Raw genomic sequence first — 15,238 nt, 5'->3', positions numbered from 1 at the left:
GTTGTTGGTTATCGTGTAGCGGAAAGAGTTTAAGTTCGAGTCAAGACGCACTAAGGTGAGTTCATGACCCCCTATTCCTTTACTGTTTTCGGTTTTATACTTCGGGGGTGGAATACATGTTTACAAATTATTTCAGACTTTTATATACATGGTATGGTTAGCTTAGGGAGGGTTTTACACTACTAGATCATGTGAAGGGTGGGCACAACACTTGAGGCCATTAATCCTCGTTATAGGACCAAGGGACACAAGAGTGATAGATCTATTTGAGTGTAGCGAGCCCACACCCGTGAGGCCGGGGCGGCCCATAGTGGTGACTGTGTCTTCCAGCCGGAAGCCCGGTAACAAATTTGCTAGGTTTGAGTTTCCCTGCACCTTTTCACACATACCGGTGGCTTTGCAACCCATTGGTGATCTCTTTTTCCTTATTGCTACATACCAGGGACAAATTTTACTTACAGACATACTAAACGGTTTTATATACACAAGACTTACTCATGAACTCGCTCAACTTTTTGTTGACTTTTTAAAACTACATGTATTTCAGGGAATTAAGTTGGATCTGGCAAGTGATGCATGATTAGATGCGTACTAAATAAGGATGTCACCCGGAGTCGTAGGTTTGGGAAGTGTAACTCTTTCCTGGACGAGTTGCATGTCTCAAGTCCTTGTGTCGTTGGTAGCTTTTCGTCGAGTCTTATGAACTCATTTTTAAACAAGTCATGTTTTGTAAACGTATCGTGTGGTTGATGTTTTTGTTTCAAGACAATATGTTATGTATTTTTAATCATTTTAATGGATGAACATCAAATATTTTATCATATAGCATGTTGTGATTGTTGCTATGGTATTAAGAAGTCACACCAAATAAACCCACGCTTCCGCAAAAGCCAGGGTGTGACAATTGGAGACTTTGATTTTGCAAGTAATGTTCAAGTGAAAAATGTAGAAAGTAAAGTTGATGCTGTTGCAGCTGAAAGCAAAAGAATGGCTGATCGTGAAAAGATTCTTGAAATGCGTGTAAAGAAGTTAGAATCTGAAAACAAGTCTTTATTGAAGAAGATAGATACAGATCAGTTTGAAATTGATGTCTTGAAGGTGAGAGTGGCAGAGTTAGCGGAAGAAAAGACTCACCGAGATGAACAGAACAAGTACTTTGAACTGAAGAACAAAGAACTTGAAGTTGCGAAGGCGTTGAAAGAGCATGAATTTTATATGATGAACAAAGTGATAGAGAGTATGCTCGGAAAGTCGATAGAACAAAGATTTGAAGAAATTCAAGTAGAGGAAGTAAGGGCTAAACGCCAAGCTGAAATTGAAGCTCAAATGAGAGATAAAGGCAAGAGTACTGCAGGCAGTGTTGCAGTAGCTGAAAGATCGATTGTTCCATCATTAGTTGTTGAAAATCCTGTTCCTATATCAGCCGTATCTGCTGTTTTTGATGAAGATGTATTAATTGAAGATCTTGGTAATGAAGATGAGGAAGTAAAGGATGATAGTGATGAAGATGAAGGGGATGATGATGAAGGAGATGATGATGAAGAGGATGAAAAAGTGTTTTCTACGAGTAGTCATGGTTCTGATGATGAAAATGATGACGATGACAATCAGGGTGGTACAGGAGTTACTGTGACTGAAGCTTCAAAAGAACAAAATGTTGATGATTTAATGAATGATGATGCGAATGAAGTTTCAGGGGGAGCTGATGGAGAGGGGGAGCATGTTGATGATAAAAACGTTGATCAAATTGAAAAGTTAATTCTTCGAATCGAGCCTCATGTTGAAGAGGGTGAAATCAGGCATACCTACACATTGGATGAAGTCCTGAAGATGTTCAATGTAAATGAAGATGAATTCACTTTTGATTTCGAAGAAGAGTTGAATGCTTTTGACATCAATCATCAACCTGAATATGAGTACAAATATGTTGAAGATGCAGATGTGTATGATCAGGTTGAGGTTGAAGATTGTACTAATGAGGAGAGTATGAATGAAGATACTTCTCAATTTCCAACACTGATGGAGTTCTTCACTGAAGAAAATAGAGATGAACTGAGGAGGAAAGTAGCTGAGATTCTAAAAGATAAGAATTTCGATGGTACTCCGAAAGATTTTCAGAAAGAAGAACGTCAAAAGTGGTTCAAAGATAGTCATGAAAGGAAGTTCAAACGACCGCTGAAGTATTATAAAAGAGATAGAAGCATTTCACTTGGTGATATCATTAGCTGGGGTTTTCTACCTCAGGTTAATGCATATGCAATTAGAAGAGAGTGTGGCGTGCAGTATTTTGAACGTTTACATGATATTATATCCCTTCCTTGGTGGGATGTAGATGAATTATCGAAGGTAAGAACTTTGGGGTATCCAGTGAGGAAGAATGATGCTGCTATGTGGGGATTGATAAAGTTTGAAGCTTTGAAAAACTTTAAACACTGGAAGCCGCATTACCCAAAGAAGGTGCGAAGAATTAATCCAGAAACTGGCAATGTAGAGATTTTCTTGAATGTAAAAAAGCCAAAATCGATGAAGAACATACTAGTGCCCAAGATGGAACAGGAATTTTACAAAGGTTTCATGGGCTGGGTGTACAGTTGTATCTCTACTGAGGCTGTGATCACTTACCGAGCTGGGAAGGAGATCAGAGAGATTTTTGTTTACGACCCGATGTGGTTGGTAAATTGTTCAAGAAAAGATATAGAGTGCTTGTTTGTGAACAAAATCTGCTTCCAATCTGAAGACAGAGAGAAGGCGATGCAATTTCAGAAAGTCGTAACTATTTGCTTTCAGAAAGGTATACATTCTGAAAGTAAATGGAATTCTAAATGGTGGTCACTTGAAGAGAAAGAAAAGAAGAAAGCTGATCAAAAAAGAAAGAAACTTGAAGAGAACAAAGGAAAGTGGATGAAGTTGCATGCTGAAGAAGCTAAGAAAAAGAAGAAAGAGAACGATAGGCTGAGGAATTTGCTGAGAAAGAAGCCTAAGCAAAGAGACGAAAGCTTTAAGTCGCTGTGAAGACCCGAAGACCAAGACTGAAGATTTCGGCTGTATCTAAGGGGGAGTTTCTTAGTGCACGATGTCTAAAACCTACGTCTTAGTCTTAGTCATGCTTGTATAAGGTCTAGGGGTCAGATATGTCAGTTATGTATAGTGCAGGGGTCAAAATGTAAAAGTTATGGTTTAAGGTAGTGATTCCGCTTGAAATGACATGTTGTCATTTCAAGCGAAATCAGAAGCATGTGATTCCGCTCGAAATGACAGCATGTCATTTCAAGCGGAATTAGATCAGTATATATATGTGTAGTTGTTTCTCATTTGGCACGGAATCACGAAGTTGTAGCCGAACTGCTGCCGAATTTTCAAGTGAATGTTAATGAGAAATAAGTGTTAAAAGTGATATTCTTCTGTTTTCTACTCATTTCTCTCTGATTCAAACTGTTTGTTTGTTTCCGCCACTCAAACAGTGGTATTTTGACTCTGATTGACTCACTAGATCGTCAATATCGATCCTACAAGCATGATCAACATTTAGACTCATTAGCTGCATAACAAATAAACATATTAAATTATAGCAACACTATTACATATAACACATTTATTTAATTTCACCCTCACCTTTGCCACAATTAGCAGAGTTAGCTTCTCATTGTTCTCGTCCAATATTGATTTAAATTTTTCCACAAGAGACGATTCTAATTCATCCGCATTTGAAACATTTCCTCCTGTCACACCCCAACCGATGGCGGAATCATCGGGGCGCGGCACTGAGCGAAACAGATTGTCCAGAAGTTTCCACAACAACTATTAATACAAATTCAGTTTAAAATGATACGTCCCATACCGTATCCCGAATAAATAACAAGTTATTACAGATAACATCCAAACAATTAATCCTGTTCCGACAACTCGGATTCAAATTAAACATAAATATTGTCCAATGCCCCTAAAGACCCAGACTAACAAGATCTACAGACAACTATGCACTAGCAGCTTGTTCTTGACAGACAACTATTTGTTGGGGGTCTCTAGAGACTTATTCTAGCTTCACTTCCCTAGCAAGCAATTATCTTAAACACCTGTCACATACGTTAAAATAAAGTCAATACATAAAATGTAAAGGTGAGCATACAAGTTTGGTAATAGCATATAGAGTTCGAATAGTTTACGCATAACCAACACGTACACAGAGGGAAATGATGCATGTTAATTATCGACATGGACCTATCGATACCAATGACTGTGGGTTGACTGTCCGAGACAGTTCGCAATACATGATTACCACCGTAATCCATGCAAGTAATTGTCCTTAACAACCCCCGTGTGAACGGGTGCTGAGTCCAAACTATAGTACTACGTTGCTAAGGCAGGTAGACAGCATTCCACGTGTAAACATAACAACAAGCATACATTTAGTCACGTAGTACATGCAATCGGTTTTCGTTCAAATAGTTTGAGTAGTGTGTTCGGTTGTGATTTGATAAGTAACGTATGTAACACCCAAAAGTGCTAAAACAAAAAGGGTTCGAGTATACTCACAGTGGTTGGTTATGGATTGAAGGGAGCGCTGAGAGTAGGGTTAGCCTGAATAGTTCGATATCACAACACTAAGTAACGCGGAAATGCAACAAGGGTAATGGATCGAATAGTCTGGTCGATCGAACAGTAGGTTCGATCGAACGGGTTGCTCGACTGGCTTAAAAGTCCGTTTGAACAGTCCTGTTCGATCGGCCGGTAGGCTCGATCGGCTGGTCCATTGAGTGGATTGTTTCTTCCTCTGATGTGTTTGTGTATGAGGATTTGATCATTTGAAGTTTTCGTTGTAGTATTTGAGAACACTGAAGTGTTCTTACCTTTCAGGTCGATCGATCGAACGTGCTGTTCGATTGGCAGGCTTAACCGATCGGTTAGGAACTTCAGAAGTAGCTCTTAGTAGAATGTCACTCGATCGAACAGCCTTTTCGATCGGCTGGCATTCCATACTACGAACGAGTTGCAAAATCGATTAAGTGTTGAAGCATAGTATCTCATGATCCGAAGAGTAATCTTTACCAATCGAGTAGCGTATTCGATCGAACATCACTTCGTCAATAGCATACTTCATGAAATTTGAAAAGTGAACAATGTGCTAGCCGATCGGCTGGCCCGGCCGATCGGCTGGTATGTTCGATTGGCTGGGCTGTTCGTTCGAACAGCCTAGCCGTTCGGCCGACAATTCTGACCTAGTCGGCCTTTCGTCTAACACTTGGCTGTTTATTTATTTGTCATGATTTTAAGGTATTCCGATAGCGAGTTAAACCATAGAACGTGGGTTCTTACTTGCTTCACCGGTTCGGACAGGAATCACCCAAGTCCGGCCGGTGAACTGTTCGGAACGGTAGTTTGATGTTTAACCCGAAATCGGTGAACCTTGTAGATAGTATCCGAATCTCGAACCATTTAACCGTTAGAATGATTAGTTAGTTGGTTCGAGCTCCGTTTCTATCGGTTTTTAAGGTTTTAAAATGTTGAAGAAAAGTTGGAAATCCTTCCATGAAAATGTTAAGATTCTTACAAATCTTAGTTTGTTTATGTGGAAATCGGTCAGATCTAAGCTATTCATGGTTGAATGAGGCCAAAGTATGATGTTCTTCAAGAACACCATGATGACATCACCCAAGAACACTTAGATCTTGGTGATTTCACGGTTAGAAATCAAGTTTTGAAAGATAGAAAGGTATAGAATCATGTAATGATAAAAAAGTACAAGAATTAGAGTGAAAACTTACCGGGGTTGAGAGAAATCTGAGAAAAGGTGAAGAACAAGGCTGGTTCGGTCAGAGCTTTCCAAAAATAGAAAGGGTGATAATAACAGGGCTATTTGTAGGCTCCAAAAGAGGAAAGTGGTAGCCGATCGGCCAGGACCTCCGATCGGCTAGCTGCTCGATCGAACACCATGTTCGATCGGCTAGCCTGTTCGATCGGTGATTCCTGTTCGATCAGGACACCTTCTTGAGTGTTTCGCGGCGATTTTCGATATTTCGATTTCGATAGACGATGATACGGATACGATAGAGTTCCTAGTCAAATTACTTTCAGTCCCAACTACTATATCTAACATACAATCATCTATAAGTCACGTTTTGATGTCGGTTTCGATTGAGTTTGATTGCTTTTCGAGTTTCGATTCGAGTTTCGATTGATTCGATTGAATACCTCCCCAAAACATAAAGTAAACATGCACAAGTAACACATAAGGCACACACACACGTAAGTATTACCACACCAGTTTCGCATAGTTCGAGCCTCGAGTTCGGTTGATTGATTTGATTAACTTGGTCATCGTTTGATTAACTTTATCGCATTGTTACTTCCTATTATTCACAGTCGCAAATCGGTCGCATTGATTAAACACTCGATCATTTCATTTAGACAACACTTACTCCACATAATACAACTAAAACACAAAATCGACTAATTACAGTCAAAGAAGTCAAAGTTGACTTGGACTTTGACTTTGACTTTGACATTCGAAAACACGGGGTGTTACAGCCTCCCCTTGTTTAGGAAATTTTGTCCCGAAATTAGGCTCGAAGCTGCACATCACCGTGAGTCATTTTACCAATTTGATGCTTCAGATCTATTTAAAAAACTGCGGGTACTTGGCCTTCATGTTGTTTTCGAGTTCCCAAGTGAACTCCGCGCCTCGCTTGCCTTCCCATCGGCCTTTCACGATAGGGATGCGTGAGCGCCTGAGTTGCTTGGTTTGGCAATCCATAATTTCGACAGGCTTTTCCACGAAGTGTAAGGTTTCGTTGACCTGAAGATCATCGAGTGGTACGATTAGATCATGATCAGCAAGGCATTTTCGGAGGTTAGACACATGGAAAGTCGGGTGGACGTTACTGAGTTCCTTCGGTAGTTCGAGTCTGTAGGCGACTTTTCCGATCCTTTCTAGAATCTTAAAAGGTCCAACATATCGAGGCGCTAGTTTCCCTTTCTTGCCGAATCTGACTACACCCTTCCAAGGGGATACCTTTAGGAGTACGTAGTCGCCAACGTCTTCTATCGGTGTAACTTTTCTGTCTACTTCGAGCTTTTACCAAGTTGTCTCGAATCTGGTGGATTTTGTCAGTCGTTTCTTGTAGAATCTCGGGACCGGTTAGTTGCGAATGACCGATCTCGTGCCACACAATAGGTGATCGACATCTCCTTCCATACAAAGCCTCGAATGGTGCCATTTGAATGCTGGCATACTAGGTGGCAGGTGTTTGTTCCAACTACCACCAAAATCTATGACACAAGCCCGGAGCATGTCTTCAAGAGTACGGATCGTTCTTTCAATCTGTCCGTCGGTTTGTGGATGGAATGCGGTACTCAGATTAAGCGACGTACCGAGAGCCGCTTGAAAAGTTTCCCACAATCGAGAAGTAAACCGAGCATCACGGTCAGAGATGATGTCGCGAGGCGTACCATGATTACAAATGATCTCGTCGGTGTAGATTTGGGCAAGTCGTTCCACCTTATAGTCTTCTCATATCGGCAAGAAGTGGGCTGATTTGGTTAGACGGTCAACTATAACCCAAATACTGTCGTGACCTGATGGCGTGGCCAGGAGTTTCGTTATGAAATCCATAGCTATACTCTCCCACTTCCATATCGGTATCGGCGGTTGTTCGAGTAAGCCAAAAGATCTTTGATGTTCAGCCTTGACTCTTGCGCAAGTTAAGCTACTTCCAACGTAGAGAGCGATATCACGTTTCATACCCGGCCACCAGTACTTATAGCGAAGATCCTGGTATATCTTGTCAGCACCGGGATGAATGGAATATCGAGATTTGTGGGCTTCATTCATGATAATCTTTCGCAAATCGGTCCTTTTAGGGATCCAAATTCGGTCCAGATAGTACAATATCCCATCAGCTTTACTTACTAACTGAGCTCCGTCGTGATAGATCCTCTCTCTTTTCAACGTACGCTCATTAAAGCAAGCATGTTGAGCTTCGCGAATAAGGGCTTCGAGGTTATGTTGGGCTTGAACGTTTCGGATACTGAGCACGTAACTCTTTCTGCTGAGTGCGTCGGCAACTACATTCGCTTTGCCTGGGTGATAACGAATCTCACAGTCGTAATCGTTGAGGAGTTCTACCCATCAGCGTTGACGCATATTAAGTTCCCTTTGATTGAAGATATGTTGTAAACTCCTGTGATCAGTGTAGATTGTACACTTAGTGCCATACAGGTTAGTGTCGCCAAATCTTTAATGCAAAGACAACCGCGCCTAGCTCGAGGTCATGGGTTGTATAGTTCTTCTCGTGGATCTTGATCTGTCGAGATGCGTAAGCTATAACCTTGTCTCGCTGCATGAGGACACAACCAAGACCAAGGTTGGAAGCATCATAGTAGACAATGAAATCGTTGCTTCCGTTGGGCAGCGTAAGAATCGGAGCGTTGCACAGCATATGCTTGAGAGTTTGAAAGGTAGTTTCTTGTGCGGTTCCCCACACAAAAGGCTTGTCTTTATGAGTAAGAGCGGTAAGAGGCACAACGATTTTGGAGAATCCTTCAATAAATCGTCGATAATAGCCTGCAAGTCCGAGAAAAGAGCGAACTTCAGACGGGTTCTTAGGCGTAATCCAACTTTTGACGGCTTCAATCTTCGCGGGATCGACGTGTATTCCCTGACTATTCACGATGTGACCCAGAAACTGAACCTCCTCTAACCAGAATTCACACTTGGAGAACTTGGCGTAGAGTTGGTTCCCCTGAAGTAACTCGAGAACAAAAAGTAGATGTTGCGCGTGTTCGGCTTTCGATTTGGAATAGATCAAGACATCGTCAATGAACACGATGACGAAACGGACTAAGAAAGGCTTACACACGCGATTCATCAGATCCATAAAGACCGCTGGTGCGTTAGTTAAACCAAACGGCATAACAACGAACTCATAGTGGCCATATCGGGTTCGAAAAGCGGTTTTGGGGATGTCTTCCTCTTGAATCCGTAATTGATGATAGCTTGAACGTAGATCGATCTTCGAGAAACACTTAGCACCTTGTAGCTGGTCAAATAGGTCGTCGATTCGGGGCAAAGGGTATCGATTCTTAATGGTTAGCTTATTCAATTCCCTATAATCGATGCACATCGGAACGACCCGTCCTTCTTTTTGACGAAAAGGACTGGCGCGCCCCAGGGAGAGGTGCTTGGGCGAATAAAGCCTTTTTCGAGCAATTCCTGGAGTTGGTTCGAGAGTTCCCGCATTTCGGATGGAGCGAGTCGATAAGGAGCTTTGGCAACGGGGTTAGCTCCAGGAATGAGGTCAATACGAAAGTCGATATCACGACTTGGCGGTAGTCCAGGAAGATCATCAGGGAACACCTGAGGAAATTCACGAACCACTGGAACGTCCTTGACTTCAGCTTTCTTTTTCTTTTCCTTCTCCGCTACTACAATGTTGGCCAAGAAGGCTCGATACTCCTTGCGGAGATACTTGCTGGCTTGAATACACGACATGAGCTTGAGACCTTTCGACGCTGTTTCACCATATACACATAGAAGATCACCATTTGCAAGCGAGAATCGAATCATCTTTTCGAAGCACACAACTTCAGCATGGTTTTCGCGAAGAAAGTCCATGCCTACTATGATGTCGAAACTTCCGAGTTGCATCGGAATAAGGTCAATTGGAAAGATGTGATTGTTGAGCTCGAGAGTACAATCACGAAGAACAGAGTTAACTGCGACAGTTCTTCCTGTAGCGACTTCGACTTCGAATGATGAGGACAGATAAGAGCGCTTACGACTAAGGAGCTTCTCGAATTCAAACGACACAAAGCAGTTATCGGCTCCAGTATCAAACAAACATGATGCATAAATACCATTCACAAGGAACGTACCATTAACCACGCTGTTATCTGCCTGAGCCTGACGGGCACTGATGTTGAATGTTCGGGCGTGGGCTGCTTGCTGCTGTTGCCGAGGCTGCTGTTGTTGCTGCTGGGGCTGCTGGGGTTCTTGCTTAACCACCCTGTTCGGGCACCTGTTTGCAAAGTGGTTAGGGTCACCACATGCAAAGCAGACTCGAGCATTGACTGCAGGTACTTGAGCTGCTTGTTGACCTTGCGGGGCGCGGAGTAGAGCTTGATTGACAGTAGCTTGAACTGGGGCTTGACGGGGACCATAGCGACAGTTCGCAGTGAAATGACCGTAAAGGTTGCAGTGAGTGCAAAAACGGCAGGCTAGACCCACTGGATGATGATACGAGCATGTCGGGCAGAGTGGGTGAGAACCTGTGTATGCACGCTTTGCTGGCGGTGCATTGATCACTGGAGCTGAGCGGTGGTGCTGTTGCTGCTGAGCTGGTACAGCTTGTAGAGGAGCAGCAGTTGTTGCGGCAGCACAGCTCTTGTTGCTGGAGCTGTTGTTGTTGTTCTTCTTCTTCCTTCTTGAAGACTTGGAGGATTGAGCAGATGAGTCGGCGGGTGCTGCGGTGGCTTGGTGTAGAGACTTGGTATGCTTATCCCAAAAACCAGACTTCACTCGCTTGTCATTGATCTCAGCGGCGAGTAGGTAAGTCTCTTCAATCGTTGCTGGCTTGGCAGCGTGAACAAAGTCGGCTACACAGTCGGGTAGAGCTCGAATGTACTTCTTGATGGTTTGATCTGGGGTCTTGACTTGATCAGGACAGATGATGCTAAGTTGTTTAAAGCGAGCAGTCAGGGCAGCGTTGTCTCCATCCTTCTGCTTAATGTTCCAAAACTCGTCCTCCAGCTTTTGGCGTTCATGGGGAGGGCAGAATTCGTCCATCATAATGGCTTTCAGCTCTTTCCATGTCAGCTCGTAAGCTGCATCATTTCCGCGCTTGTTTCGTTCGGCCGTCCACCAGTCTAGAGCACGGGACTGGAAGACGCCCGTAGCATTGAGTGTGCGGAGATTCTCAGGACAGCCGCTTTGGTGCAGGGTGACTTCGATGGAATCAAACCATTGAAACATAGCGGTGGGGCCATCTTCTCCGGTAAATTCCTTTGGTCCACATGCCTTGAACTGTTTGAAGCTGAAAACAGTCTTGGCAGCATCTTTGGGAGCTTCAGTTCTTGACTCCTCAGATGATGATTTGCTGACGTTTTCGTAAACATCTCTCACAGCTTTTGCTACTTGTTTAGCGATGATAGCAGCAAGGCGTCTGTCTCTCTTTTCTTGGCGAGTAAGTGGGGTTCGGTGTCCGGATGACGACATGGTCTGCAACAGACATCGTCGTAGGTCTCAGACACATCAAAATCGAATCTCACCTCACACGTACTACTTACTAAAGCTCAGGAACACGTCGAAACACGTATCACATAAACACATAGGCACATAACCACAGATACACGTAAACACAGAAGCACATAAGCAATCAGAGTATAGAAACACATAAACACAGAAGCACATAAGCACATAGGCATTTAATCACAAATGCAGTCAGAATACAGAAACTTATTATTCAAAGCTCGCGTGTCGTTTGGATATAGTGATCGCGTATAGTATATCGAATAGTACCACATAATCGTATAGCTTATCGAGTACAGTGTGGCGTATATCATAGAATAGTATCGTCTAGAATTGCAATAACTGGAGATCGAATTGAGACAAAGTGGCAATGCGAGTCGTGTGTGTTGATCGAAATGGCAGCAAAATCGAATAATATCCAAAATATAAACACGTGAACAGACAAAGCACACAGAACACATAAAATCAACGGATCAAAATACCAAAAATCGGAAATTGGATCGTCTGCGGCTACTTGACATCGACTACCCAAAGCGATTCGACTATTCACATTAGACTTGTCGTCACTTTCGACTTTAAGGGTCGTGTTTCTGCCTCGATTCTCGGGCATTCCACACGCATCCTCTAGGTCATTCTTGTGAGTTCAGGTCGTTGGAGTCCGTCGAAGCTTTGGTGTAAGACCCGGCTTATAAAACCAGATTTATATACACCGTTAAACATTTCCTTGCATTTAATGTCAAAATATTGACCTAACAAAAACTTTCATCATTTTAATCCAAACTAGTCACCACAAACATGTACAATTTTTACAAAATCATAACCAAGACATTAACTACAATTGTTTACATGGTTTTTAAAACAAAAGGTTATATGCGGAAGCGTTTGCTAGAGTGTTCGGTTCGAGTTGACAAGCTTGATCTTCATCCTTCACTTGGGTACCTGAAAGCTAATGTGTTCAACAAGCATTAGAGTTTTTAACTATGATAGAACACGTAATTGGATTAGATTCGAAAACTTATTCAAAACAAGAAATAAATTTTCTTTAACAAGGCTCCACCGTAATTTACGGTATCACCGTAAATTACGGTGGCTTCTGGATGTTTGGGGGCCTACCGTAACTCAGTAGGAAACCACCATAACAAATTTGCAGGTCACCGTAAATTACGGTACCACCGTAAATTATGTGACGAAACAGCATACTTTCGCATAAATTGTTAAATGGCTGGGCTAGTTCTTCATATCGGTATTTCGGTTATCACATTGCTCATTTATAACTTAATTGGGCATGTAACGGAAATTAACAATCACGCTAGATTACAAGATTTCTAATAGATCTTTGTACTATAATCATGCATTCAAACCAAAACGTAGCGTCTAAAATAAGAACAAGGCTTATAAGTTTGTCTTATAGTATTCGCTACACGGCCTATATCTCATGTATTAATTGCACATTATAATAACGTCATGCTTCGTGTTTATTCTCAAAACTTGTTTGACCCGTTTAGGTGCATAGTGTAAGCACCTTACGGACACTAGACATCATGTTTATAACATGTTTAGGGCAATAGCCAATTTCATGACATAGTGGTAAATTCTCGGTTATCATGCTTTTATTCCTCTTAAACCAACTCACAAAGCTATCGATATGTAAAATGTAATGAAAGATGAATTTCATACCTTTAAAGCGCGCCTTTTCCCCGTGAATTCTCCCCGGCTTGTCCGCTTGATGATCCGGACTCTTTGCCTAATAAATTCAGTTTTTAACTTGTTTAGAATTCTTTTCACGACCATACTCACATCATTTATAAGACATGGTCAAATTCTGCGTTTTCATCAAATTTAGCATAAAAACCCTCACTTAGGCATTTCAACAAACACCTAACGGGTCATATTTTCCTACCCTCATTTCCAAGTTCATGACTTGCAATTAAACCTCAAATTTCACTTTAATTAGTAAACCTTGCTCACATCTTAGCATCAATATCACAGGAATTACCTCCTACAATGAAATTTATACTAGAATTATCATTCAAATCCTAGTGTTCATCACCATCTTATAAAACCCATAATCTAGCTTCCATGGATTCATGGAATTTCCTGAATTAGGGCATGATTTCACATATAGTTGTCTAGGTTTTAATCCTAGACACTATATCATCTTTAATCTAACTAATTACTATCATGCATCAACAAAATTTCAGATTTGCTAGATTCATGAGAATTTCAAGTAGTGAATTCTCACAAAATTTTACATACCTCTTAATCCTCTTGCGATGAGGAACACAATTTTAAGCTCGGATTTCGTTTTGGTTAGGATTTGAGCCTTCAATTTGCAAGAAATTGTGATGTTAGGGTTTTGGAACAATGGGGGTCGCCCCTTGCCTTGCTTCTGTCGACCAGACACACTAATTTGGTGTGTTTGGTTTAGTTTTGTTACAATTAACAATTAACTTTTGATTCTTGGCAAGATTAGTCCCTTAATTACCATTTCTTTTTAAATACTAGAGTTTTAACTAAGTGTAAGTTATTTTCAAGACTTGTAAACTTTAACTAGGTTAAAGTTTCTACATGTTTATTTCTTGTTTATGAAATCCTTATATTCTTATATAAAGATTTATATTTTCGGGGTGTTACAAGTCCACCCCCCTTAAAAAGGGTTTCGTCCCCGAAACCGAATTACGTACCAAATAATGTCGGGTGTAGACGTCGCATTTCCTCTTCAGATTCCCATGTAGTGTCTGACCCTTTTCTGTGCTCCCACTTGACCTTGACTTGGGTTATCACTTTGTTCCTCAAACTTTTCTCCTTACGATCTAAAATCGCAATTGGTTTTACTGCATAGTTGAGGCTGTTATCCACTTCGATATCGTCGTAGTGTATATGAGTAGTTTCGTCGGCCAAACATTTTCGAAGATGTGATACGTGGAAAGTGCTATGAATTCCACTCAACTCTTCGGGTAATTCAAGTCGATAAGCTACCTTACCAACCCGTTCAATGATTCTAAATGGCCCAATGAATCTCGGGCTTAACTTTCCCCTTTTTCTAAATCTAATAATACCCTTCCATGGGGAAACCTTTAGCATGACCATATCGCCAACCTGAAACTCGATTGGCCTATTTCTTTTGTCTGCGTATGCCTTTTGTCGGTCTTGAGCCGCTTTCAAATGTGTCCGAACTATATCAATTTTCGCATTTGTAGCTCGGATTACATCGGTTGGTGCTAGCCCTCGCGGGCCCACCTCTCCCCAACATACCGGAGTCCGACACTTTCTGCCATATAATAGCTCATACGGGGCCATTTTAATGCTCGCGTGATAGCTATTATTATATGCGAATTCGACCAAGGGTAAATGGACATCCCAACTACCCCCAAAGTCAATAATGCAAGCCCGTAGCATATCCCCCAATGTTTGTATTGTTCTTTCGCTCTGCCCATCCGTTTGTGGATGATAAGCAGTGCTAAGGAACAATTTAGTTCCCATATGTTCTTGGAATTCACGCCAGAATTTCGAGGTGAACCGAGTATCTCTGTCTGATACAATGGATATCGGTACCCCATGCCTTGCTATGATTTCATTGGTGTATACCTCCGACATTTTCTCAGATGTATAAGTTTCACGAATCGGAATAAAGTGGGCGCTTTTAGTTAACCTATCCACGACCACCCAAATAGCATCAAAACCACGACTTGTTTTAGGTAGTTTAGTCAATAGGTCCATCGTGATTTGCTCCCATTTCCAAACCGGAATTTCTAACGGTTGGAGTTTACCATACGGCTTTTGGTGTTCCGCCTTGACTTGTAGGCATGTCAAGCATTTTTCCACGTATTTCACAGTGTCTCGCTTCATTCCGGGCCACCAATAGTTTTGCTTCAAGTCATGATACATTTTGGTCGCCCCCGGGTGAATGGAATAACGGGATTTATGAGCTTCATCAAGTAGAAGCTTCTTAACATCACATGTGTTAGGAACCCAGATTCTATTAAAACGAGTGCT

General features: G+C 41.8%; 1 long non-coding RNA gene across 1 annotated transcript; it reads right to left on the bottom strand.

Moving 5' to 3' along the window:
- Nucleotides 1-12,045: 12,045 nt before the first annotated feature.
- LOC110938667 lies at nt 12,046-12,972 on the bottom strand. Its single transcript, XR_002591570.2, has 2 exons — nt 12,920-12,972; nt 12,046-12,188 (listed from the first exon to the last, which is right to left on the bottom strand). It is a non-coding gene; the product is annotated as an uncharacterized LOC110938667 (long non-coding RNA).
- Between the last annotated feature and the right edge of the window lie 2,266 nt (nt 12,973-15,238).

This window comes from Helianthus annuus, chromosome 3, assembly GCF_002127325.2.
Source record: "Helianthus annuus cultivar XRQ/B chromosome 3, HanXRQr2.0-SUNRISE, whole genome shotgun sequence".
Taxonomy (NCBI): domain Eukaryota; kingdom Viridiplantae; phylum Streptophyta; class Magnoliopsida; order Asterales; family Asteraceae; genus Helianthus; species Helianthus annuus.
Note: the sequence above shows the minus strand (reverse complement) of the source record. Positions and strands in the feature narration are given on the sequence as shown.